The following is a 27,674-nucleotide window of genomic DNA, read 5'->3' as shown; positions in this document are numbered from 1 at the left end:
AGAGTATTGATAGGGTATTGCAGAGTATTGGCAGGGTATTGCAGACTATTGGCAGGGTATTGCAGAGTATTGGCAGGGTATTGTAGAGTATTGATAGGGTATTGCAGAATATTGGCAGGATATTGCAGAGTATTGGCAGGGTATTGCAGAGTATTGATAGGGTATTTATTGCAGAGTATTGGCAGGGTATGTATTGTAGAGTATGGGCAGAGTATTGTAGAGTATTGGCAGGGTATGTATTGGCAGGGTATTGCAGAGTATTGATAGGGTATTGCAGAGTATTGGCAGGGTATTGCAGAGTATTGATAGGGTATGTATTGTAGAGTATTTATAGGGTATTGCAGAGTATTGGCAGGGTATTGCAGAGTATTGATAGGGTATTGCAGAATATTGGCAGGGTATTGCAGAGTATTGGCAGGGTATTGCAGAGTATTGATAGGGTATGTATTGCAGAGTATTGGCAGGGTATTGCAGAGTATTGATAGGGTATTGCAGAGTATTGGCAGGGTATTGCAGAGTATTGGCAGGGTATGTATTGCAGAGCATTGGCGGGGTATTGCAGAGTATTGATAGGGTAGTGCAGAGTATTGGCAGGGTATTGCAGAGTATTGACAGGGTATTGCAGAGTATTGGCAGGGTATTGCAGAGTATTGATAGGGTATTGCAGAGTATTGGCAGGGTATTGCAGAGTATTGGCAGGGTATTGCAGAGTATTGATAGGGTATTGCAGAGTATTGGCAGGGTATTGCAGAGTATTTGCAGGGTATTGATAGGGTATTGCAGAGTATTGATAGGGTATTGCAGAGTATTGGCAGGGTATTGCAGAGTATTGATACTGATAGGGTATTGCAGAGTATTGGCAGGGTATCGCAGAGTATTGATAGGGTATCGCAGAGTATTGATAGGGTATTGCAGAGTATTGGCAGGGTATTGCAGAGTATTGATAGGGTATTGCAGAGTATTGATAGGGTATTGCAGAGTATTGGCAGGGTATTGCAGAGTATTGATACTGATAGGGTATTGCAGAGTATTGGCAGGGTATCGCAGAGTATTGATAGGGTATCGCAGAGTATTGATAGGGTATTGCAGAGTATTGGCAGGGTATTGCAGAGTATTGATAGGGTATTGCAGAGTATTCGCAGAGTATTGCAGAGTATTGATACTGATAGGGTATTGCAGAGTATTGATGAGTATTGGCAGGGTATTGCAGAGTATTGATGAGTATTGGCAGGGTATTGCAGAGTATTGATAGGGTATTGCAGAGTATTGGCAGGGTATTGCAGAGTATTGATAGGGTATTGCAGAGTATTGATAGGGTATCGCAGAGTATTGATAGGGTATTGCAGAGTATTGGCAGGGTATTGCAGAGTATTGATAGGGTATTGCAGAGTATTGCAGAGTATTGATACTGATAGGGTATTACAGGGTATTGCAGAGTATTGGCAGGGTATTGCAGAGTATTGATAGGGTATTGCAGAGTATTGGCAGGGTATTGCAGAGTATTGATAGGGTATTGCAGAGTATTGATAAGGTATTGCAGAGTATTCGCAGAGTATTGCAGAGTATTGATACTGATAGGGTATTGCAGAGTATTGATGAGTATTGGCAGGGTATTGCAGAGTATTGGCAGGGTATTGCAGAGTATTGATGAGTATTGGCAGGGTATTGCAGAGTGCAACTTACACACTAGTGACTAACCTGATATTCTCTTCCCTTCTGTTCTCCGGGGAGAAATAAACTGGAAAAGTGCAGCGTGTGGCCCCAGGAGGCCAGGACTGACTGGCACTTGGTAGAGGGTAGGAGGGGGGGGACAGTCCGGAACTCCGTATCCAAGCAGGCGCGCAGCGTGTGTCAGCCTGCCCACTGACTCGCGCCAGTGCGTGCCCACGTGCACGGCCGAAGTCATGTGACCGGTTGCTAGATGCGGAGCGGCCCCTGCCTAGCAACCAGTCACTCGGCGGCTGAGGAGCGGCGGCGAACTACGCGCTGCATAGCCTCAGCCCTCAGGCAGCTAATGGGAACGGCGTTCCCGCTGTGGGAATAGTACGGGAACGCCGTTCCCATGCGTTCCCGCAGGACTCGAGCCCTGCTAATAGGCTTCAAAATAGGGTGGGTTTGGGGCCCAAAGCATTGCTCTATGAGCCAACCCAGGTGTGTTACAATAGCAAATGAATATTCGCTATTGAAGCACCGATCCTCTTCCCAGCCAATCAGGAAGCGGGTCTGAGACCCGTTTCCCAATTGGCCGAAAGGAGAAGCATCCGGATTGGTCATTAAAGTTTATGTGCATGTAAAGGCAGGCATCCCACCTAGCTTTTCCTGAAGTTTGTTATCCTTTCCCAACTACTCCATGTCTTCTCCAGCTGACTTTGGCTTTTGGAAAACCTGAATTTTGTATGAAAGAAGCTGACACATAAGGAAAACCCCTATGATTGGCCCTTCTACACAACGTTTAGAGGCCAGGTAGTGCATTATTAGTAATTGATTTCTATCAGCACAAGTGATCACATTAGTTTGCCATTTACTTGGCCAAGACACGGGTTCAAGTCAAACTCATGGTAGACCCAAACTCACGCCCAGGTATGCCCAACAACTCATCAGGCACAACAGACTATAAGTGGTTGAATTCTTCTGTAACCTGCCACAAACAGAACAAGACTTCAAGTCTATGGCAGTGGATGGCAGCCTCAAAAATGCCTCTCTTGTATGTATGAGAGTTAAAATAAACAAGTAAAAAGGACAAAAAGGATTGCCTCACATGAAAGTGGTTGAGCAGGAATGGTCTTGTTGGCAGACGTATGCTGGGGTTTGAGGAAATAGAGAGGGAAGGACAGGGGGGCCTAGGTCCTCTCTTCAATTACTCTAATGCACTTCCTGTTGTAGGTATGCATGAAACAGATCATTGGGGTTGAGTTTCAATGACTGGGGCATGTAGGCACACAACCTTTGGCACACAAAACCACATACAAGAATATGTTTTTTTTTTCAAAATCTTTATTGATCGAATGTAAATTGGGATCCTGCTAGGGTAATTTTGTCAGTAGTTCAGCTTTGCACATTTTATTTGTATAGACTTAAGCCCCATACACACTACCAGATCTTCTGCTGTTTTTTGTCTTCAGATTTATCAAAACCATGTAGTAGAAGGGCCTGCCTGATTGCATACACATTGAAGCTCCTAAGGTTTGACCTCACATTATATGGTTTTGGTGAATCTGAAGGAAAAAATCATCAGAAAATCTGATAGTGTATATGGGGCTTAAATGACTAGGGATGAGGTTAAGATTCACAGTTTCATATTTGCAATCCTGGCAAATTGATGTTAAAATTACCCAAAGCATTTTTTATAAAAAAATAATGTTTCACATGGTCTTTGATCCATGAGCAGTAGGCTTAGAGGGACCAATAAGGAAAGCATTTGGATAAGGCAGTGCCCCCACTATGAAATGGGGAGCTCAGAGGAACTGTAATTACAATGTGTAGCTGCTGTAAGGGAATGCTAAGGAAAGGTGGCACACTTCACAGAGAGCTAATAAGATCAGTTAGCAAACCGTGCTTTATATCTCATTTCTAACTGGTGGGGCAATTAATTCCTTTGCTGCTTTTTTTGGATTATTAGGGGCTTTTTTTTACTTCATTTTTATTTTGTGATTGAATTGAAGTCAGCAGTCACTTTAACCAGCTGTCCCATCCATGGAAAACTTTTGTTTTCTCTTTTTTTTTGCTGCAAGGTTTCTCACCTGCTTTTGTTTTAAAAGGTGGTATTTTGATCTTCTACTTTTTGGGGAGATTATTTATATTTATTTGCAGTATTCACCTCTTACTGACCATCTATTCTTGCAGCTGCCTGTTACTGACAGCATATTCAGCCACCAAGCTAAGAATTCGTAGGTTGCAATACAATGCATTTTTGCTTTTGGGTTTAATAACGCTTTAACTCTTGTAGTAAAACACTTGCCTGTACTCTGTCTCAAATAAGTTTGGGACAAATTCTTATTATAATTGTCCTCTTTCTGGCCAATTTTACACTACTTCACTACCATCTGCAGTCTATTATTTTTTAATGAGAGTTTGACAGAAATTGTCCAGTGGAAAGGGACAATCTAAGCAAACTACTGGCCAATTTCTGTTTGTCAGTCATTGCAGGCCTATTATTGTTATTAAAAAAGGCACATGTCCTTCCTAAACCTGCCTGAAAAAAAAGCCTTTTTCTCAAGCTGCAATTAATCATATTGGGTTAATCTTGTTGTAAGTAAGCCAAGCTAAGTATAAAAAAAAAATTCCATCTACATCCAAGAATTCACGCCCTGAATAAATTGTGCCCTTGCCTTTTGCTTGACAATGGCTTGCTTATTAGCCCTTCAAATGGGCAGAATTTAATAACATAATTTACAAAATGTATGAAACTATTTGCAAACCAAACATATTAGATTCATTCATCTGCAGTGGCATACCTAGCACACCTAGCACATCTATAACCTGGGGCTAATCATTTTTTTACAACCCCCCCCCCCCCCTTTAAAAAAATGCCCTGAAAATGATAAAGTGGCACACATAGCATGCTGCGACAAATTGTGGATATGATCAAACTGCACTAACGGGCATAGTTTTAAGTATAACTAAAAGCAAAACTTTATTTTAGGTTTGGATATGGAGTCAAAACCTGTCAGTTTTTATTGCTGTCTGTGACCCCATTAAGGAGATTCCCCCTCTCTATTTGTCCTGTTTACCATTATCACTGAAAGTGAAAGTATAAGAAAGTTCAACATTTTGGGTTGTCCCCAGAAAAGTAATATAGGGAAAATCTTCAGGGACACTAGTTCTGGTGATCCGGGGGTCCCCAAAGAATACCCTTAATTTGCAGGGATTTCCTCTCACTTCCTGTTTGACAGGAAGTTAAGGAAAATCTCCACCAATCCCCCAGTACAGAAACCCTCATTACAGACCAACGACCCCACAGTACAAACCCCAGCACAGAACCAACCCCTCCCAGCATAGACCCTTCAACACAGACCATTGGTCCCAGCACAGACCCCTTTAGTACAGACCCCCACCTCCCAGACCACAGACTGACCTTCCCCAGTACAGATCCCTCAGCACAGTCCGACCACCCAGCACAGACCAACCCAATACCACAGAACCCCCCAGTTCAGATTACCCCCAACAGACCAGTGCCCCCAGCACAGACCCCTTAGTACAAGCTCCCCCCTCCCAGAGCACAGACTGGCCCCACATACAAATGTACATTACAGATGGAATCTCCCAGCACAAACTACAGACACTGCCCAGCACAGACCACCCCCCAGCACAGATTCCTCTCCTATATCCCCCCTTCCAAGCTCACCCCCTCAATATGGACCTGTCAGTAGTATAACCCTCCCTCCTTCCCTCCAGTGTAGACACCTCAGTACAGATCTCCACCCCCAACACAGGCCCTTCAGTACAGATCTCTTCCTCAGTACAAACCCCTCAGTACAGACACCCCCCCCCCATTCCCTGTCCCCAAGTACAGACCCCTAAGGGCTCATCCATATGTGTTTTTCTCTTTGAAAAATTATCCACTGCGACTGCTGAAAGCATCAGGCAGTATAATTTTTGCTGCAGCCTTGGCCACGAGAGGGATGGGTGTTCAAACCACAACTCAACCACAGGGATTTACCATCCCCAAACTTCATGTGTTAATGAGCCCTAACTAGTAGAACCCTCTTCCCCAATACAGACTTCTCAAAACCCTTCAATCCACAGTACAGACCCCTCAGTAGTAGAAACACCTTATCTTTCCCCTGTACAGAACCCTCAGTACAGGTAGCCCCCCCTCTCCTGTACAGGAACCTCACCCCCCCCCCCCCCCCCAGTACAGACCCCACAGTAGTAGAAACACCTTAACTTCCCCCTGTACAGAACCCTCAGTATAGGCAGCCCCACTCCTCTCCAGTATAAGCACCTCCTATCCCCCCCCCACCCAGTAATGACCCCTCCGTAGTAGAAACACCTTATCTTCTCCCAGTACAGAACCCTCAGTACAGGCAGCCCCCTCATCTCCTGTACAGGAACCTCCCATTTGCCCCAGTACATACCCCTCAGTATTAAAAACGCCTTATCTTCCCCGAGTACATAACCCTCAGTATAGGCAGCTCCCCTCCTCTCCAGTAGAGGCACCTCCCTTTCCCCCCAGTACAGACCCCTCAGTGGTAGAAACACCTTATCTTCCCCCTGTACAGAACCCTCAGTACAGGCAGCCCCCCTCCTCTCCTGTACAGGCACCTCCCTTTCCCCCCAGTACAGACCCCTCAATAGTAGAAATGCCTTCACTACCCCCAGTACAGAACCCTCAGTACAGGCAGCCCCCCTCATCTCCAGAACAGGCACCTGCTATCTCCTCCCTCCCCCCCCCCCCCGTACAGATCCCTCATAGTAGAAACACCTTATCTTTCCCCTGTACAGAACCCTCAGTATAGCCAGCCCCCCTCCTCTCCAGTACAGGCACCTCCTAATCCCTCCAGTACAGACCCCGTAGAAACACCTTATTTTCCTCTAGTACAGAAATCAAAGTACAAACTACAGCATTGATATCCCATGCCCCACCCAAATAAAATAAAAAATCACTCACTAGACCATGCAGTGTGAGCTAAATGTAACAAGAAGTCCCTCTCTTGACTCTGTCAAATGAGCAGTCTCTCCATTGTCACTTAAGCTACTGTGGGCTCACAGTGGATGCTCTGTCTGCCTGACATTTCTTCATTAACTGTAATAAATGCTTCAGTGAAAGAGATATTGGTGTAGTGCTGTACAACACAAGAAAAGAAGTGTCAAGTCACCGCAGCACCCCAAGGGAGTGTGCAACACCCCTTAGTATGCTGCTATTCCTCCCTATCCCTGTCCCATTCATATTAGCCATCTATATAATAAAGCGGAATTCCACCCAAAAGTGGAACTTCCACTCATGTGTCTCCTCTCCCCCTCCGGTTCCACAATTGGCACCTTTCGGGTGGAAGGGGGACAGGATACCTGTTTTTGACAGGTATCCTGTTCCCACTTTCAGGAGTCCGGGCCGTGGCCCCTGACATCACCGCAGGGCTCCCTCCTCCTCTCCCTGTCACCGGGCTAGTAGGAGAGAGGAGTGGGGCCTTGTGTATGTGCACTAGGGTTCCCGGCGTGAAGCCATAAGGCTACACTATTGGAATCCCTTACCTGCAATGGTGGCAGCAGCACCCGAAAGCTGATGTCAGCTGCAGTGCCGACATCGCTGGACTCCAGGACAGGTAAGTGTCCTATTGTTAAAAGCCAGCAGCTGCTGTATGTGAAGCTGCTGGCTTTTATTTTTTATTTTTTTGAGGGTAACACCGCTTTAACAAACATGCTTGATGTAGACTGAGTTTTATATTGAAACAAAAAAAATCTGTATGGCTTTGATAAAACTTTGTGTTTTTCAAAGTTTATGCATTCATCCTCCTGATAACCATTATAAAATTGCATACTGTAAGACACAAAGTATCCGTAGAAGGTTTATACACTGCACTGCTTTGATCTGTGGTTATTCATAGTTATGAGTACCAGTTCTTTACAGATACTCAGTATTTACATATTCTATGGGAAGGAGTATTGCTTCTACAGTTTTGTATTGGAGTGTTATAGCTCTAAAATATCCTATGTGTACTGGCTGGAGCTTACACAGAAATGTAATTTTCCCTAAATCCCTCCTGAGTACTGTTTGTTTTTGCAAGTGCACTAATATGGCACATTTTAGGCACTCTAAATCCCTGCAATCTAGTAGATGCCCTTCAATTTTTCAGAAACCCCCACCCACCTTTTCCCATATCTAGTGACCCTAGATAATAATAATAATGCCTTTACTATAAGTGTAGGCTATTTAAATACATTCAGAAGTCTGGCTGAAAAACTCCCAGAGATAGCATCATCCCACCCTGCCTTGTTGCTAGGACATTGCTAAGACATTTCTATCTATTATGCCGCGTAAACACGATCAAACAAGCGGGTGGAAAAGTCCGGCAAACTCAAGTCCGCCAAACAATCCCCCCGTGTGTAGCCTCCGGCATACTTTTTTGACCCGAAAGTACGGCGGACTTAGAATGTCGTTTTACACTCCAATCTTCCCGCCGGACTCGCATTTCGGCGGACAATCCGGCCGTGTGTATGCCAGTACTTTTGAAATGAACGGACTTTTCCCACCCGGAGAAAAGTCCGCTCATTTCGAGCGGGTCTCCAGGTAGGCGGGGCCCGCGAAGGAGGCGCCGCTGGCCCCGCCACCTAGTATGGACTTAAAGGGGAACCCCAACGCCGAAAAAAATCGGCGTGGGGGTCCCCCCAAAGTCCACAACAGACCCTTGTCCGAGCACGCTACCCGGCCGGCCAGGAAAGGAGGGGCGAGCGAGCGCCCCCCCCCCCCCTCCTGAGCCATACCAGGCCCCCCCACCCCAAAGCACCTTGTCCCCATGTTGATGAGGACAAGGGCCTCTTCCAGACAACCCTGGCCATTGGTTGTCGGGGTCTGCGGGCGGGGGGCTTATCGGAATCCGGGAGCCCCCTTTAATAAGGGGGCCCCCGGATAACCGGCCCCCCACCCTATGTGAATGAGTATGGGGTACAATGTACCCCTACCCATTCACCTGTAAAATAAAGTACAAAAAAAACACAACACACAAGATAAAATAATTTATTGCACAGCTCCGGGGGTCTTCCGTCTTCGGGGGTCTTCTCGCCGGACTCCTCCGTTATCTTCTTGTAGCTTTTTTACTAGCGGAGGAGCCCGGCATTCTTCTTCGTCGCCGCGGCCTCTTCTTCCGACTTCGGGGGTCTTGTCCCCCTCTTCGGTTCTTCTGCCGGGCCACCGCGCCTTCTTATAGCTCTTTTACAGCCAGTGGCCCGGTCTTCTGTCGCCGCCGCCACCGCCGCCGCCGCCGCCTTCCGTTCTTCTTCTTCTTCTTCTTCTTCTTCTTCTCCTGGAGATGTTGACTCGACGTTCTCTCCGGCCGCAATGCCAGGGACGCGCTGCGCTGTGACTTATATAGGGACAAGGGGCGGTGTCGGGGGCGCCCTACTTTCAAAAGTAGGGCGGATAGTACGGCGGACTTAGTACGCCGTATTAGTCCGCTGAAAAAGTGCCGTGTGTGGGCAAGTAGCCCATTCGGAAAGTCCAACGGACAGTCTGGTGGAAAGTCCGCCAGACTAAGTACGTCGGACAGACGGCTACGTGTGTACGCAGCTTTACTGTTCACCCCCTCCATCACAGGAGAGAGCTCTTAAACCCTTGCACATGTGTGCTTCCCTATCTCCTCCGTTGCAGCATTTCCAAGCTCAGAGCTACTGCAACAAGGGAGAGAGAGTACAAGTGAGAGGGTTTGAATCAACTGTGAGTGTCTTACTACACACACGACTGGACTTTTCGTCAGCAAAGGTCTGACGGAACGAATCTGCCAGACAATTCGATAGTGTGTCCGGCTTCATCGGACCTTTGCTGTCTAAAAATCAGACGGACTTTACATTTAAAACATGTTTCAAATCTTTCCGACGGACAAAATCAGTTTGTCTGTATGCTAGTCCAATGGCTATGAACTTCGTTATTCTAGTCCGGTCGTATGTCATCACGTTTGAATCCGTCGGACTTTGGTGTGATTGTGTGTGGCCAAGTCCGTTCGTTCGGAAAGTCCATCAGAACTCTACCGAAAGTCCATCGGGTAGACCGTCGGACCTAGTCAGTCGAAAAGTCCGGTCGTGTGTATGCGGCATTAGTAATATCCTAGTAACAAGGGAGGATGGCATCTCTAGGAGTTTATCAGCCAGGCTTTGGGAGGCAAGTACACCTATATCAAGGGCATTTTTCAACTTTAGTCAAAGCTACACAGTTTGTTTTTTTCTACAGACGCCCTTTATCTGTATAAGCATTTTTTTTGGTAAAGGTGGTGAACAAACCATTTCATGTTTGCCCTGCTTCTCTATTATGCTTCAAAATCATTGTGGGGCATAGAGTGGCTTATTCTCTTCAAATCAAGCTTGAGAACTGGTAGTAGTCATTTTTCTTTTATCTTAAAAATATTTTATCCTAAACAGCAGGGTGTGAGAAGCATGAACACACACTTCCCATCCCTAGGTATGAGCAGTGGCTCAGCATATGTGATAGCTCCAAATCTTGTGAGATCTGAGATCAGGATTCAAACTCCCAATAAAACCTTGTGTAATCACTCATACACTATATTACCAAAAGTATTGGGACACCTGGCTTTACACACACATAAACTTTAATTCATCCCTAAGGTATTCTAGTGGATTGAGGTCCATGCCAGTCAAGTTCCTCCACCCCAAACTCGCTCATCCATGTCTTTATGGACTTTCTTTCATGCGCTGGTCTACATCATTTGGTGGAGGGGGTTTAGGGTGTGATGTTGTTTTTCAGGGGTTTGGCTTGGCTCCTTAGTTCCAGGGAATTCTTAAGGCATCAGCATACCAAGACATTTTGGACAATTTCATGCTCCCAACTTTGTGGGAAAAGTTTGGGGGTGACCCCTTCCTGTTCCAACATGACTGCACACCAGTGCACAAAGCAAGGTCCTTAAAGACATGGCTGAGTGAGTTTGGGATGGAGGAACTTGACTGGCCTGCACAGAGTCCTGACCTCAACCTTTTGGGTTAATTAGAGCGGAGACTCCGAGCCAGGCCTTCTCATCGTCATCAGTGCCTAACCTCACAAATGCGTTTCTGGAAGAATGGTCAAACATTCTCATAGACACACTCCTAAACCTTGTGGACAGCCTTCCCAGAAGAGTTGAAGCTGTTATAGCTGCAAAGGGTGGTCAAAGCCAGTGAGTCAATGAGGAGAGAGAAAGGGGTGGGGCCGAGCCGTGCTCCATGTGTGAATGGACACACAGAGTGTGGCTCAGGAGCAGGCCTGCTTGAGTGTCTCCATTTCAAGAGGCTTGCTTTTGGGGGCACTTGGCAGGGGCGAGGAGCCAGGACTGCCCATGGGGGACCCAAAAAGAAGAGGATGGGGCTACTCTATGCAAAACTATTTGGCAGAGCAGGTAACAATAGACATTTTGTTTGTTGAACAGTGTGTACACAAAATCGGAGCTAGGATGAAGATATAGCACAAATTCATTCTAATGATTTGTGCAGTGCTAGACATACACTATATTAGCAAACGTATTGGGACGCCTGCCTTTTTACGCGCCAGCTACATTGTCCAAAGAAATTTTAAAAAAAAATGGACTCAAGAGTGGTGCATGATGCTCAGTCCATAACAACATCCCAGGTATCACAGGAAGTAGAAGTGAAGAAAATCCCACCTGTGGGACACAGTAAAAAGAGGGAAAAAAACCTTTGCTCTGATGAGGAGGGTTTATCCCTCAAAATGCATCAGCTCTCATTTCTGCCATGTGATGTTTTTGTCTACTTATAGGCACTGGTCAAGTCTATGGCCAAAACTGGTTTCTGTCTTATGTACAGGCATACCCCACTTTTAAGTACACAATGGGGTTTATTTACTAAAGCTATAAAGTGTAAAATCAGGCTCACTATTGCATAGAAACCAATAAGCTTCTAACCCCAGCTTGTTCAATTAAGCTTTGGTAATAAAAGCTGCAAGCTCATTGGTTTCTATGTAATAGTGAGCCTGATTTTACACTTTATAGCTTTAGTAAAAAAAAAAAAACGTTGTGTACTTAAAAGTGGGGTATGCCTGTACATGAGCATTTATATCAGATTCGTTTGTGAGCATAATCATTTTATTACTTCAATGAACGGTAACTTAAGTAATGCACAGGGCTGGTGCGCTTTTGTCATTTAGTATGACAAACAAGTTTATGCTGTATGATGGTGATTACATATCTACAACTGATCCCCCCCCCCCCCCCCCACCACCACACACACACACACAACACACACTACAGCACTGAGGTGATCATGTTTCTGATTTCTTATTTACTGTTTTTTTTCTTTTTTCTCTGAATGAATAGTTGTACTATGTGCTACTTTCTCATTCACCAAAGGGGATGGATATCTTAGGGGCCTCTAGTTTTAAAAGGGGTTTTCCAGATTCCAAAAAGCCATAGACCTCCACATTTACTAGGCCAGGGGGACCTAACTTTTTTGTCGACTTGAGGGATGTACTACAGTTCCCCGTTTGCTCGTTTTTCTAGAGTTTTGGGAATCACCAAATGTCCCCCCAAAACATATTTTGGGCTCCATTTCTTACATAGAAAACCAAGCTGGAATGAAAAACCCCAGCAATTTAAATGGCAGTTCTTTCCTTAGTAAATGTCACTTTGTACATTGTACATATCATACAGGAAAGCTGCTTTACAGGCAGGTTTAGGGAATTTCCCAAGCAAATTTTTTAAGGCAATTGTGCATTTTTAAACAAGATATTAAACACACTTCTGGCTGCCAGATGTGTTTAAATGTGTTAAGCCACTCAGGTGGAGGCGATTTGGATTGCTGTAAAACCATTGGATCACTTTCACACCCCGACAAAGGTACCACCCCCACACAATTGCCCCTATTTATTTTGGGCTTCTCTGTCTCATCTGCGGACCCAGTTCTGCCATGGTGGGTGTTTATGGGTGGAATGGAAGGAGATCAGCTGACAGATATTTGCTGATCTTCCCACTGGTGAATGAATACAAAAACGTGTATTACAACACTTCCAGGTTCTGCACTGTCATTCCCCATCTGATGAGGCCAGAGAAGCAGCTAATGGAGTTCCATCTGTGTTTCATTTTGATCACCCAAGCAAAATACATTATAAATGTTATAGCTTCATTTTATACATGATTGCTTGGAGGCCAAAGGTACATGAAGGTAATTCTGACAGTTTCAGTGGGCACTGTACTTCTTTTCAATTAACAATACAACTTTAAAGATTTACCAAGTAATAAATAATACATATAATAGCCCTAAGTATGTATTATTTTTGTTATGTAAAACTAAGGAATTATTTAGAGAGCAGCGAAACACAATTAGAGGGTATATACATAAATTAATACATGGGCTATCTGAGTTAAGCTGTAACTGTATTTGTAACATTTCCATTTATTCCATTTTTTTTAAATATCTGTTCCCAGTATGAAAGAGTTAAGAATATTTTTAATAAAGTCTGCAGGCTCAGCGAAATAGATAAACAGTTGATAGCATAAACTGGTAACATGCACCTTTTCTGAAAACTAAAGAACTACATACACGATATTGTGAAAAGTATTGGGTCACCTGCCTTTACACGCACATGCGCGTTAATGGCATCCCAGTCTTAGTCTGCAGGGTTAAATATTAAGTTGGCCCACCCTTTGCAGCTATAACAGCTTCAACTCTTCTGGGAAGGCCGTCCACAAGGTTTAGGAGTGTGTCTATGGGAATGTTTGACCATTCTTCCAAAAGCTAATTTGTGAGGTCTGGTTCACAGTCTCGGCACCAATTCATCCCAAAGGTGTTCTATCGGGTTGAAGTCAGGACTCTGTGCAGGCTAGTCATGTTCCTTCACCTCAAACTTGCTCATCCGTATCTTTATGGACCTTGCTTTGCGCACTGGTGCGCAGTCATTTTGGAACAGGAAGGGGCCATCCCCAAAATGTTCCCACAAAGTTGGCAGCATGAAATTGTCCAAAATGTCTTGGTATGGTGACACCTTAAGAGTTCCCTTCACTGGAACTAAAGGGTCAGGCCCAACACCTGAAAAACAACCCCACTCCATAATCCCCCTCCACCAAATGATTTGGACCAGTGCACAAAGCAAGGTCCATAAAGACATAGATGAGCAAATTTGGGTGGAAGAACTTGACTGGCCTGCACAAAGTCCTGACCTCAACCTGATAGAATACCTTTGGGATGAATTAGAGCGGAGACTGTGAGCCAGATCTTCTGGTCCAACATCAGTGCCTGACCTCACAAATGCTTTTCTGGAATAATTGTCAAACAGTCCCATAGACACACTTCTAAACCTTGTGGACAGCCTTCCCAGAAGAGTTGAAGCTGTTATACTGTAGCTGCAAAGGGTGGGCCGACTCAATATTGAACCCTACGGGCTAAGACTGGAATGCCATTAAAATTCATGTGCGTTTAAAGGAATTAAATACTTTTGACAATATAGTATAGATTAGTGTGCTCCTGGTCTGCATTCTGCGGCTACATTCAGATGGCCACAGCAGCGGTCAGGGACAGCTGGCTATTGTAAACACTTATTGTGTACACTCTATGTCAGGGGTAGATAACCTTGGCCCCTCAGCTGTGGTGAAACTATAAATCCCATCATGCCTCTGCCTCTAGGAGGCATGCCTGTGATTGTTAGGGTCTTGAAATGTCTCATGGGACTTGTAGTTCCAAGCAGCTTGGAGGGACGAGGTTGTCTACCCCTGCTGTATGTGAACACCTGCTGCTTTAAGAAGAGGAGGTCAGACCTGTACTCTGTACAAATCTATGGAAGGTGCTGCCACTGTTTACATTTACCAGCTCCTGCAAATAGACCTACCCTGGTCAGCATTTCTGTGGCATTTTAGCCACCCACAAACTGACCACAGCTAATCATACAGTTAGTACGCAGTCATAACACGGAGTGTTGCTGCATCCAGCTGTAGCACTTATTCACCTCTGAACACCGAAAACTATCTGCCATCTAAATTTAGCCATATACCTAATTTTTCTAATTTAACTGGACCGCTGTAACATTTTTTATTTTAATTAAAACTCATTGGTGTGAAATTAAATATTCAGATCTTCTTTGTTACAAATAACATCCTTTGACAAAATCAGATCGATACTAATACAATACTTACCTGGCACACAACAGCAGACATGAATGGTGTAACATTCTTTCCTAATGCTTTGGAAAAAATATTTCTACAGCGTTTAGGGCCAGTATGATACAAAAAAAAAATAAAGAAAACATATTCTTGGACACAACTTGCTTTCCTCTTGGGTACAAAGCAAGAACACAGAACCTTAAAAAAAACATGTATTTAAATTCACAGTAGTTGATTTTTCTGCATGGCATATTTCAGTTGTATGTCATTATTGCTAGAAAAATGAAGTGTACTAAAATGACTGGCGTTACCTTCACGGTAGAAAATATGTGCTCTACAGGAAAATCTTTACAGGAAACCAAAAAGACATTTTTTAAATGTCTAAGCTATCCTGGTAAAAATGGAAAACAGTCTTGTACATCTGATCTGCTTTCTGGATCCTGGAAATAAATTGTCGAAGCATGACTTACTGGGAGTTGTTCAGAAAGTAAAAAATGCAAAACAGTCTGCTGGCTAAGTTTAAGTGTTTCAGATCAGTCTGATTCTTGCTGTAAAATGATTACATTTTTCTGAACAGAGGTTCTTGTTCCAAAGTTCATAACTTGATATTGACATCCTCCCTTTCTTTTGTATTCATATTACTGTATAGAAGAAACAGTAGGCAAGGAGATGCAGATGTCATTTGTACTATAGTGAACTGGCCTCATCAGAGACCTTCTGTATCAATGCATCCTTATTAAGAACTGGAACTATTTCTTCTCAGTCAGCAATGACATTCAAGCCTGCCCTAAAAGTAAGAACATATTGATACATCAGGTCTTATGCACTGCATATTAAGCTAGTCTATGCACCGATTGTTCCATATGCTGGTCATTTTATAAGTTCTTTATGTTTTGTATGTGATCTATTTACCTACAGCAGAGTGTTTAATCTGTTGGATCATATATGTATGTATGAAGCCAAAATGTACTTTTTAATTTTGGATAAAGTAAGAGAAGGGTTAAAAACTGCTTAACTTTTTTTTTTTTTGCCATCTGGGTCTCATTAAGGAAATGTCCCTTTACTTCTTGTCCTGTAGACTCAACAGGAAGTTAGAGGATATCATTCCAATATGGGAGAAATCCTGTTAGACAGTTGTCACAGGAACAAGTAAACCCATTGGAAGATTTCCCTTCTCTTCCTCTTCTGATCGCAAATCCAAATTTTTTTTTTTTCGAGTGACATTGCCGATTAGGACAATTAAGCTGGCTATACACTAGTAAAATTTAATTAGAAATGTTTAGTTTTAAGAATGTTTGTTCACTCTCTAATCATTAGTGGTGTCAAATCGACATTTGATTTCAGCCGCGGTGATGAGAAAATTGGAAGCAGTGGAATGGAAAGTTTTTATTGAACAAAGATATTTCTAAACCTGTATGTGGTTTTTGTTTGATTAAAAGCAATGAAAGTTTGAAGTTTTAAACAACATTTTTTAGGCCGTCAAATGTACTGGGAATTTAGGAGTTTTCCTATGAATGTTTGTACAAATGAAAATCTACATGTGTTTTGCCAGCTTTAGAGAAAAAAAAATCCCTAATGGGGACACAAACATCAACGGAAACCTAAAAGTGGTTCTACCCCCTTACCACTCTATCCAAATAAAATAAAATAATTAAAAAAGGTTTACCTTCACTTATACTTTAATATTGTTTAGGTATTCTACATGTAGTACCAACATGATTTTAAAGGGTTGGTTATTAACCATTAATGTCAGACTTTGGATGATGTATTCTTATATAAGTTTACAATTACAACATTTTCTTTGTACAGTTTTCATGAATTTGGTATATTGGGCAGTGTGATGGCCCAACAATTACCTATAACAAACTTTTAGTTAGGTTATGTCTAAACCTAGCTTACAAATATGACTGCACAATTATGAGAGCACTTCTCTTTAGCAGGGGCTATTAAAAACAGTTTAGTGTTCCCTTTAAAGAACTACACATAAAAAATGTAGGGTGGCAGGGATGTTAAAGGGCAAAAACACACACATGATTATGACACTGCTCACCAGTTGTGCAGCCATGCGGCCGGATCGGTCTATTATAGAAATGGCAACAGCTCCCATGGGTCTCTGTTGCCATCGCCTGGCCCTACCTGTCAGCCCTTCCTCGCTGTTGGCTTAATTGAGCACATGTGTATCATACAATATGTGTTTTTAAGAATTTATCACAGGCTTTATCCTTACATGTGATCCTTTACAATACTCTTGAGTGTTGTTCCAGGACTGTCCCTGAAGAAAAGCTTCAGTCTTGAAGTGTGTTGGACATTAGAAATACACTCTCTGGACCATAATCGATTCCCCAACCTATCCTATATTAAGGGGTTCTGCCTTACATCATATGGTCAACTGGCTCTGTTTGAGCCTTTGGTTATTGTTCACATCCTAATTATGAGCTTGTATTTTCTATGTGTTTTTACCTAAATACATGCTCCTTTTTGTAATCATGTGTGTGTTTTTGCCTTTTAACATCTATGCCACCCTACATTTTTTGACCTATATTTCCTCTGGGATGGGCACTGAATGATCTCCAGTCACACCATTTTACATTTGAGACAAAGTACTACACAATGGGGTTGAGTTACTAAAGGCAAATAGACTGTGTACTTTGCAAAGTACAGTTGCTCTCTGCAAGAGCAGTTGCTCCAAAGCTTAGTAAATGAGCAGACTTCTATCATCCAAACATGTACAAGCAAAAATGCTGTTTTTTTATTTTCCTTGCATGTGATTGGGTGTTCTTTCCGAAGTGAAGCTTTAGCATTTACTGAGCTCTGGAGCAACTGTACTTGCAGAGTGTAACTGCACTTTGAAACGTGAATAGCCTTTAGTAAATCAACCCCAGTGCATACTAGATTTTTTTATAATTGTATTTCATATACAGTACATATGAATACATTCTCACTCTAATTGCCATCTGTATATATGGAGCAGTGTATTCAGAATGTCTGCTGTTGAGACATAAATAGAAAACTATTTGTTTTCGGTCAGTCTGAGAAGATTGATTGGCAAACATAAGAAGTGCCGTAAAATGCAATCGTCCTAGACAGCTATTAGGTAGGAAGCATACACTGTATATGAAATGAACATATATGGCTGCCTCTATGTACAGATATAATTAATTTAAATAAAAATGTTGTAAGAATAAATACGTTTTATAAAGCATTGGCACATAAAGATAAAACTCTATCTTTAAATCTTAAACCATTAAACATGCTGTTAAATTTCTTTTAAATGGTCTCTTGTTGTAAAGCTTCAAGGCAGCTAATTGATAACACAAGCAATACATGTAGAATGGTAAAACTATTTTATTAATGCTAGTCTTCTTTGCCTAGACTAAACCACTTGTTTCCAGCATCCAGATGTGTCACTTGTTTCATAACAGCAGGTTCATGATATAACTCTTTTGTTCTGATTGTCAGCTTGCGTATAATCCTCACAAAAGTCGTTTTAATGTTTTTCGGGCCTCTGTTCAGAGGAACATTCAGTAAGTAAGCAAACACGTTTCATGGATTATTTTACTTTCAGCTGAAACAGTTGGCTTGCCAAGTCATCCTTTCTCAAAATCAATTTAACTGTACGTATAGGAAAGCTAATCATAACAATAAAGCCGGATTACATTCTAACCAGGTGCACTATATTGCTTTCCGTGCGCGTTTTTGAGATTATGGTTGTTTGGCTGTGTTAAAATTTGTTTCTTTTCTAGGATTCAATTGAACCTTTTCAGGCTTCTGTGCATATTGCCACCTCACGCATACTTGAGCTGCTCTGTCTGACTTGAAGTAAAGGAAAAACTGAAGCAGTGCTGAATACAGTGTTAATAACATTCTTTGCGATTATACTGTTGTATAAAGCAGATGCAATCCTACCTTTTGGTGGAATGAAGATATTTCTAATTGTCCAGTTCCTGTTTGTACTTGTGTGCATAGGTCATCACCAGGTCCACTTTCATTGGATCTGCCTATTTCCCAGCTGTGAGCATCAAGAGACCTAGTAAGCTCTGATTTGCAAGCTCGAGTAAGAAATGTAGTTTTCCCTAAAAAAAAATGTTTATATGATAGATTTGGATTTTTTTTTTTCTTTTTATACCGAGCTCACTTGAATTATATTCTGGCTACCGAATGATGGTGTGTCTTCTGATTCACTTCCAGGAGAAAATCATTTCTTTGTTTCCTAGCAGTAAGACTCTCTTTTTTGAGAAGTGGAAGGGGAATTGGATTTTCATTCATCTGATCCCATGTGTTAAATTAAGGAAGCCTATGACATTTATTTTGGCAGTGACTTTATTCTGGGTTTGGATCAGCATGGCTTGGAAAATGCATTCCTAAGTGTTTCTAATTAATAAATCAAAATAATTTATATGTCCTGCGAAAAATATGACAGTAAGGTTATTTTATCTTCTTCTGTTTATTAGTCTATTCCTTTTGTTTCTTTTCTCCTCCTGTTGAATTTCCCATTATAATTTGTATACCTTTTTAAATGCTTTTTTGCCTCCAACACAAATAAAATAACATTTAGATCTAATTGAGTTTTTCTTGGTGTGTTTTTTTTTTTTTATTAGTACTCTTTTGTGAATAACTGTGGAATGGCTAGCTTTTGTTTAAATGTTTTTGGCTGTGAATTAAATTATTAAAAATAATTGTTGTAGGTGCATATTACTTCATTTTAAGAGATCTTAAATCACTACCAGTTTGTAAAACACATGCAACTACTGGAAATCCAACTTTATAATGATACACATGTATATTAGTCCCATCAAGTGATTAAAAATAATCATTCCATCATAATGTCCCTTTGCTCCCTGTTGCTTGTATTCAAGCCTTCTATATCTATCTATCTATCTATCTATATATATATATATATATATATATATATATATATATATATATATATATATATATATATTATATAGTACACTCCTCACATTTTTCTAAATATTTTATTATAACTTTTCATTCAACAACTCTGAAGATATCACAAAGTAGTGAGTGTACAGCTTGTATAACTGTGTAAATTCGCTGTCCCCTCAAAATAACTCAACACACAGCCATTATTTTCTAAACTGCTGGGAACTATAGTGAGTACACCCCTAAGTGAAAATGTCCAAACTGGGCCCAATTAGCCACTTTCCCTCCCTGGTGTCATGTGACTCATTACTGTTACAAGGTCTCAGGAGTGAATGGGGAGCAGGTGTGTTAAATTCGGTGTTATCGCCGTTACTCTCTCATACTGGTCACTGGAGGCTCAACTTGCCACCTCATGGCAAGGAACTCTCTGAGGATCTAAACAAAAAGAATTGTTGCTCTACATAAAGATGGCCTAAGTTAAAAGAAGTTTGCCAGCACCCTGAATCTGAGCTGCAGCACGGTGGCCAAGAACATACAGTGGTTTAACAGGATAGGTTCCACTCAAAACAGGCCTCGCCATGGTTGACCAAAGAAGTTGAGTGCATGTCTCAATGTTATACAGTAGGTTGAAAGGGGTGGGGGGTCAGGCTGTCAGTGCTCAAACCATACTCTGCATACTGTATCAAATTGGTCTGCATGGCTGTTGCCCCAGAAGGAAGCCTCTTCTAAAGAAAAATGATGCACAAGAAAGCTTGCAAACAGTTTGTTGAAAACAAGCAGACTAAGGACATGGATTACTGGAACCATGTCCCGCAGTCTGATGACACCAAGATAAACTTATTTGGTTCGGTTGGTGTCAAGTGTGTGTGGCAGCAACCAGGTGAGGAGTACAAAGAAAAGTGTGTCTTGCCTACAGTCAAGCATGGAGATGGGAGTGTCATGGTCTGTGGCTGCATAAGTGCTGCCGGCACTGGGGAGCTACAGTTCATGGAGGGAACCATGAATGCCAACATGTACTGTGACATACTGAAGCAGAGCATGATCCCCTCCCTTTAGAGACTGGGCTGCAGAGCAGAATTCCAACATGATAATGACCCCAAACACACCTCCAAAATGGCCACTGACTTGCTAAAGAAACGGAGGGTAAAGGTGATGGACTGTCCAAGCATGTCTCCAAACCTAAACCCTATTGAGCATCTGTGGGGCATCCTAAAATGGAAGGTGGAGGAGTGCAAGGTCTCTAACATCCACCAGCTCTGTGATGTCGTCATGGAGGAGCGGAAGAGGACTCCAGTGGCAACCTGTGAAGCTCTGGTGAACTCCATGCCCAAGAGGGTTAAGGCAGTGCTGAAAAATAATGGTGGCCACACAAAATATTGACACTTTGGGCCCAATTTGGACATTATCACTTAAGGGTGTACTCACATTTGTTGCCAGCAGTTTAGACATTAATGGCTGTGTGTTGAGTAATTTTGAGGGAACAGCAAATTTACACTGTTATATAAGCTGTACACTCACTACTTTACATTGTAGCAAAGTGTCATTTCTTCTGTGTTGTCACATGAAAAGATATAATAAAATATTTACAAAAATGTGAGGGGTATATTTACTTTTGTTAGATAATATATATATATATATATATATATATATATATATATATATATATATATATATATATATATATTGTACGCTTAGGTTGAAATACAAGCAGTATTTCCATCTAGTCATTATGTGTAAAATAGGATTGTATGACTTCAAATTAGGTCTCCTAATAAACCCAAATTTTTCTGAGGATGGGCAGAGGTCCCCAGAATATGCCGGATATGATACACATATCAGAGGGCCATATCATACATCTCGGGGTGAGTAGGTAACTGCACCACATGTTTTAGAGTGGGTAAAGGATAGCGCCACACATGTCCAATGATGATGCATGCTTTAGGGTGATTAGACCTCTTAGAGACTAGTTCCCCATTAGGCATGCCTTCCTTGTGATTGACAGCGGACAGCAGTGGGCCCATTCCATAACTGTGTATAGGTTTTGAAATCCACCTACTGCCATCTACTGTCAATCACAAGGAGGTGGGAAAGACTTGATGGGGAACTAGTCTCTCAGAATCCCCATCAGGCTCCTGATGTCAGGGTTCAGCTCAGCAACATACATCCTATAATACACAAGTCAATAAAGTGTTATTATTAAAGTATTATTGAAGTGTATAATTACACTTCAATAATAATAACTTGTGGTCTGACTCTATATGCCAACTTAGAATTGGTCTTAATTATCTCCAGTTTCAGCTATGAACTAATCGTCATTTTTTTAAAACCTGTCACAGCCATAGCAGCACATAAGTGTCACAAATAAGAACTACCAGAATCTGCCACATGTGTTGAAACTTACCAAAACTGTGGCAAGGCTTTCATGAATTGGGTGTCGTTTTTTTTTTTAAAGGGACTGTACTTTCAGAAAAGTGTTGGAAAAAATGTTGCATTAAATTCCTCCCTGTGTGTTTACTATAGCGGGCTAGCTGGCTGCTGAGATTTTGTTGTAATGGAAAAAGAACTAAATCTCGAAACACACACACCCATCAGATTGAATAAAAAAGAAACGGACAGATTCTCATATCAACATAAGCGATGTTGATGCAGGGATCTCTCCCACTGAGACATTGTATTCTGACAGGAGGACTCCACCAGAATACAAAGATCACCATTCACAGCAATTGGCTGCAAGTGCAAATTGAATGCTGGTTTTCCAGCAAGACCTTTCATCAGTAGTCAGAAGTTAGCCTGGCTTCTGTTGATCCAGCCAATTTGTGACCCATGTGTGACGGGCTTAAGATTTCTGTCCCTCGGTTGTGAAATTTAAGTATAAATTTCCCCAAAATGTCTATGACTAGAGAGATTATGCAAATGTCTATGTAGTCTGAGCACAGGTTCACATTAAGAGGGGAAATTCTGAATGTAGCAGAATCTCTAACCTCTTCTAGTCTAATGAGAACCTTTGAGGCCAGAGACCTCTGACATCCTTCAATATGTAGTGGCTTGTGAGGCATAGTGGGTGTAAAGATGGTGAAAGTCATTGGGCGCCAGACACTTCTTAAAAGAAGTAAAACCTCTTTTGCATCTAACAGTCCTTTTTATTTTTTGCAAGGAAAAGATACTTAAAGGGGTTGTAAAGGTAAATTTTTTATTTTCTACATAGGTTCCTTTAAGCTAGTGCATTGTTGGTTCACTTATATTTTCCTTCGATTTCCCTTCTAAATGTTTTTTTTTCTTTGTTTTCTTTGTCTGAATTTCTCACTTCCTGTTCCTCCTCAGTAAGCTGTTCAGTAAGCTGTTCTGGCTGACTAACCACCAGCTCGAATGATGGTGAGAAGTTTACTGAGGAGAAACAGGAAGTGAGATATTCAGACAAAGCAAAAAAACATTTAGAAGGGAAATCAAAGGAAAAGGTAAGTGAACCAACAATGCACTAGCTCAAAGGAACCTATGTAGAAAATAAAAAAATTACCTTTACAACCCCTTTAAGGAGTAAATCCATGGAGTATGCTTTGTTATGATTAAGCACTGTCAGCGTGAAACGTGTTGTCTGTGCGGGGTTGTGATTATTTTATATTGGGCTACTTCAATAAAATCTAGGATCCTTCATGCATTTAGTGTGCGATCACCCACTTTTCTTTTCTGGAGACGAACTGACGTACTGACCCTATAAATTGTGGCACACACATCTGTCTATAACTAAAAACTTGAAGGCTTTTCTTCTTTTTATAATGCCACCTTGCATCTGTACAAAAAAAGTAGCTTTTGCTGCAATACTCATCTTCTGTGGACTTGTTCCTTGGGAAGGCATCATTACTCAGCCCGTGATCATAGCATTTCTAGATTGAATGCATCATTGCATGAACACTGCTCAGATAAGGAAGAAGAAAGAATCTGCTGAGAGAATAAAAGAGGAAAACTATTACCTTACCTAACTATTACCCAACATACCTCAAGACATAAGAAAAAAAGGTATTTATAGAATGTTACAAAAATTAGATTGGGGGGGGGGGTGCTTTGGATGGGGGGCATTGGTAAGAGAGAGGGGAGCTAAATTTTTTTCATTTATTTTTTATCTCTACAATAAACTATTACTGCCTTTCAGAATTATAGATTTGCCATCTCTGCGCTCAGGTATAAATATCCAACTGCAGAGCAGTAGCTTCGAAAGTAACAGATTACTTTGAGAACTTTATCATGTTAGATCCTTGCAATCTTACCATGCTTGAATTCCTTCAGCACAGGAAAATAAATAGCTGGTGCTTGAAAAGATCTGAAAAAAGCACAGAACGGAAAGGGTAGAAAAGGTCAGTTGCCAGACCTAAACCCTGCAGCTCTCCTACAACTTGTGTCTATCTGCCCCATATTGGCACTATATCCACTGGAGCATTTGCATTTTGCATAGCATAGTAGGGACTAGCCATAGAGGGATTACTTTGACGCAGTTGGCCAGCTTAAACATGTATTGCAATATATGTGAACTAAAAATCCCTGTTTTTTTTTCAAAGTTGGCTGATATATAGCAGTGTGCAGAGATTTCATCCAGAATTTTTAATGTTGACCAGTTGTCACACCCCGTAACCACCTGATGGTGTGTATATATATATATATATATATATATATATATATATATATATATATATATATATATATATATATATGCTATTGGGATTTGAATCCAGGTACTGTATATCTTACTTCTATTGCATTGCATGTGGTCAGGCAGGGGTCAGGGGGTGGTAGTCATGTCCTCTATGTTTCTGTCCTTGTTTGGTGTCAAGCAAAGGTAACATGATAGGCTTGCCCTAGTGTGGGTTTTTCTGGGCTACTCTAGGCGCTTTGGTTAGGGTCACTGCCTTACACATGGGGTACCTTTACTTGAACAGACAACTGAACTCTAGTAAACTCTCTTTTTTTTAATAATCAGGAGTGCTTTATTGAACTTTACCAGGATCTACATACAATGTATACAGTTAACGTTGTACAAAGGTCGTTATAGCAACCATAGTGAAACATAAAGATAAGTGAACTAAAGGATACCAATTGCAGTGATACAGCCCACTAGGGAGGGGAGAGAGGGGGGGAGTAAGGGAAGGGGAGGAGAGAAAGGGGGGGGGAAGAGGAGAGCAAGGGAGAAGAAAAGGGAAGGGGGAAGAAGGGAGAACGAGAAGGGGAGATGGGGGGGGAAGGGGGGGAGAGAAGGAGGGGGAGAAGGATAGAACAGTAAGGGGAACTAAAAAGTGTGGGGGAGAGGAGAAGCAGAACAATAAGTCTCTCTTAGTCTACTATCCAGGGGCAGACCCAGTCCAAGGGGACCACACCTTGTCAAACTTTCAAGGACATCCCCTACTCATATATGTTAACTTGTACATGGGTAACACAGCATTTACTTTATCCTCCCATGCAGACACCCTAGGCGGAACTAGGGATGTCCATCTTAGTAGGATCTCCCTCTTAGCATAAAAAAAAGTATAGAAATAAGTATCCTACTGTGGTGCGGTCTCTGAGCATCCTTCTGTATTCCCAAGAGAGCAAGTTCTTGTGACCTGGGGACCAACAGTTCCATACGGACATTCATATGCTCAAAGATCCCTTCCCAAAAGGTCGACAGTGTAGGGCATTCCCAGAACATGTGGAAAAATGTGCCAAGATGTGTTCTACAGCGGGGGCAGTGCGGGTCCCTGCCAGTGTACATTCTCGACAGTCTGACCGGAGTAAAATACACTCTATGAAGAAATTTAATCTGGATCAGTTTGTCACCCGCTGCTATCATTACCCTGGGACCATGATTTAAACAGTCTTCCCAATCTTCCCTAGTGAGTGTCGGGATGTCACTTCACCACTCCTCCCATAACCTAGCCATTCTGGGAATGTCCTTAGGCAATAGGGTGTTATACAATGCCGAGAGGGGCTTCCGCAAGTCACTATCAGACAGGAGGTCCTCCACTGGGTCTAACTGGAGCAGGGGGGGAACCGGAAATTGGGCCCTAACTGCGTGGCGCAATTGTATGTAATGAAAGTACCTCCAACCTGGGAGATCATACCTCCCAGCTAGTTGTGCGTACATCAGCAGTGTACCTGTAGGCATGATGTCCCTAAGGGTCATTATCCCGTACCTAACCCACACCCGATGGTCCGGAACCGTACAAAAATGATGTAGGGTGGGATTACCCCAAAGTGGCTGAGCAGGAGACCACCATTCGTTGCCCGAGAACCTACGCCTAGCCACAACCCACGCCTTCAATGTAGCCTTCGTCGGGATTGGGAGATCCGAATAGGCCCTCGCCCCCCTGTATACCAAATCTTGAAGATCCCGTCTCACGCCCACCCGTGCCGTCTCCACACACACTGTGGCATTAGAGTGACTCCCTTCAAGCCACCAATAAGCTGTAACTAACATTGCTGCCCAGTAATAAACCCACATATCAGGGAGGGCAAGTCCCCCCAAATGTGTAGGGAGGCGCAGCGTAGCCCTGGCCAAGCGTGGAGTCGCGCCATTCCACAAAAAGGAGGTGAAGTAACCATCCAGTTCACAAAAAAAGGAGGCCGGGACCCACACCAGACTGTTCCTAAAAATATAGTTGAGTTTGGGCAGCACCATCATCTTAAAGATGCTGATGCGACCCAAAAGATTCAGTGGCAGCCCAGACCATGATTGAAACCGGTCCTTAACAAAGCGGTGTAAAGGGCATACATTGATTCGGTAGTATTGGGCGGGGTCTCTGGACACCAGCACCCCCAAATACTTAAAGGAGGACACCCATTACAATGGGCCAGAGGTTGGTCCACCACAGTCCCCTCCATCCAAAGGGAGTAGAATAGATTTAGACTAGTTGATACGCATACCCGAGTGGGCTCAAAATTTATCAAATATTCGCAGAGCAGCTGCTAACGAGGGTCCAGCATCACTCAGATAGAGCAGAGCATCGTCTAGTAAACTCTCTTGATGCAATTATATACCACCACGGTCACTGATGCATTCAGGAGGGACATGCAAAACCAATGCACTCTTCACCTGTCCAGCGAATCACTGCTACATCACTCCCAGCAATGGTATGCATCCTGCCATGCACTTAGTTTTGACTTCATGCATGCTCTTTTAACTCTTCATATTTTATACCTGTGTTCAGGCTAAGGACCTCTGTGGTGCTGATCTGCTCCCATTGTTATGGGAGAGGGACCTTCTCATGGAGAGATTGCCTACAACAACTCCTTCTGTAAAGGGCTATCCCACCTAACACTTGTACAGACTCATGGCAGGCTGCTAGAGAAACCTTCGTTACCCTTGTTAACCAACTGTGTCTTCACAGTATATCAACTCTTATACTGATGTTTACATACCCCATTGTGCTTAGTTGAACTGAGCTGTAGACTAAATGTGCCAGTTACTTGCATTATGCCCCTTAAGTAACTTCAGATAAAGCAAATGCAAAGTTACAAAAGCTTAACTTAAATAACTTGGCATGACAGTCAAACAAAGGCAACAATCTTCCCCTGAACCATTCCCTAACTCAGGCTTGTGGCTGCCCCCAGCATACCTGAACAGGACAAAGTCCATATCTGTCACTGAGTCCATGATGGTAGTATCCAGAACTCTTCTGGGAGGATTTCAGGGCCCAGCAATCCCCCTAAGCTTTAGAAGGATCCTGAGGCCAGATGTTCATTAGTTGGCACTCCAGTCTTAGTATATAAGCAGGCTAGCAGGACAGACACCAGCAGCGGTGACAGCAGCAACTGCAGACTTTCAGTAACCTGAGCGCTCGGGTCTGGACCACTGTTCCTTTTAAAACACAGAACCAGTGGGTCGCCCCAATGAAGCCCACCAAAAAAAGAGCTATAAACATAATTAACACTAATCTCCCCGAGTGGGGCAGCATAAAACTTTACCTGACTACATGCAGGCAGTGGACAGATCTGAACTTTGTAGATGTGTCAATCTACAACGTGTTTCTCTCTACTCCATATTGGCACTATATCCACTGGTGCATTTGCATTTTGCAAAGC

The 27,674-nt window shown here is 42.5% G+C and overlaps 1 protein-coding gene across 1 annotated transcript in view; it reads right to left on the bottom strand.

Moving 5' to 3' along the window:
- COL10A1 (collagen type X alpha 1 chain) overlaps window positions 1-18,955 on the bottom strand; it is a 150,649-nt gene extending 131,694 nt beyond the window's left edge. The window contains exon 1 of the mRNA XM_077487084.1: window positions 18,651-18,955. The gene's annotated coding sequence lies outside the window, so the exon portion shown is untranslated. The remainder of the gene's footprint in view (window positions 1-18,650) is intronic.
- Window positions 18,956-27,674: the final 8,719 nt, after the last annotated feature.

This window comes from Lithobates pipiens, unplaced genomic scaffold (assembly GCF_037356315.1).
Source record: "Lithobates pipiens isolate NorthernLeopardFrog02 unplaced genomic scaffold, aLitPip1_a1.2 Scaffold_18, whole genome shotgun sequence".
NCBI classification, from domain to species: Eukaryota; Metazoa; Chordata; class Amphibia; order Anura; family Ranidae; genus Lithobates; species Lithobates pipiens.
Note: the sequence above shows the minus strand (reverse complement) of the source record. Positions and strands in the feature narration are given on the sequence as shown.